Here is a 1033-nt window from a genome sequence, read left to right on the forward strand (position 1 = left end):
CACACACACACACACACACACACTTTCACACAGAGACAGGCACACACACACACACACACACACACACACATACATACATACATATGGAAAAGAAACAATACTTTTATAAATCACAATAAGATGTAATAAAGTACAGAAAAACTAAATGTAAGAAAATGTGATCTTTAATACACACAAATATGTATGGCTGGTCGGATGCGTCTTGGACTCGGGTTCCTCTTCATTACGTATAACGCTTTTGCCTTTTGCTAAAGCTTTCCGTGGAGGGGATCGTGGGTGAGTTTGTACCATTCTTGGGGGGCTCTGCCTTGTTGGGGCGGAGCTGTGATCCAGGTGAACAGCAGATCGGGCATAGGTGGTCATGTGGGCAGAGGAGTAGGAAGGCCGGTCAAGCAAATAAGCTTGCTAAGGTACGCAGCAGCAGCAAGCAGCCCCCCCATCCAGCCAGCCAGCCAGTCTGGCTGGCAGTGACTGAGTGGTTGACAGACGGCAAGCAACGGAATGTACGTGCTCTGTGATGTCATAGCAGTCAGCTGAGAGAGGCTCGTGATGTCATCGCTGAGCTGGCTGGCTGGCTGGCTCTGTGTGTGTGTGTGTCTGTGTCTGTCTGTTTTTCTGTTTGTCAGTCTGTCTGTCTCTCTCTCTCTCTCTCTCTCTCTCTCTCTCTCTCTCCCTCTCAATTCAATTCATTTGTATTGTCAAAGCAATTGGACATACATACATACATACATACATATATGTAGCGTAAGGTACACTTATACATTTCAATTAAAGAAGTGAATTCATAGTATCACCTTATCACGAATCCTGGAGTCTTGTAGAACTCAATTTCTGTAATAATTGGACGCAGACACCAATTCCAAAGATATAAATTGTCAAATTTATTTAAAAACAAAGACTAAATGTAGCACTACACTAATTATACAAAAGGGAAAAACTAATTAAAATTCAACTCTAGATCAACAAATCAAAGACAAATCACTTCCGTGACCAAATCAAAGACCATGGGATCCCATAGGATAACACACAAATC

At 42.7% G+C, this 1033-nt stretch overlaps 1 non-coding gene across 1 annotated transcript; it reads left to right on the forward strand.

Moving 5' to 3' along the window:
• The first annotated feature begins 204 nt into the window (after positions 1–204).
• Positions 205–319, forward strand: LOC136729255 (U5 spliceosomal RNA). The gene has a single exon (XR_010808869.1). It is a non-coding gene; the product is annotated as a U5 spliceosomal RNA (small nuclear RNA).
• The last annotated feature ends 714 nt before the right edge of the window (positions 320–1033 follow it).

The sequence above is a fragment of the Amia ocellicauda genome, unplaced genomic scaffold (genome assembly GCF_036373705.1).
Source record: "Amia ocellicauda isolate fAmiCal2 unplaced genomic scaffold, fAmiCal2.hap1 HAP1_SCAFFOLD_30, whole genome shotgun sequence".
NCBI classification, from domain to species: domain Eukaryota; kingdom Metazoa; phylum Chordata; class Actinopteri; order Amiiformes; family Amiidae; genus Amia; species Amia ocellicauda.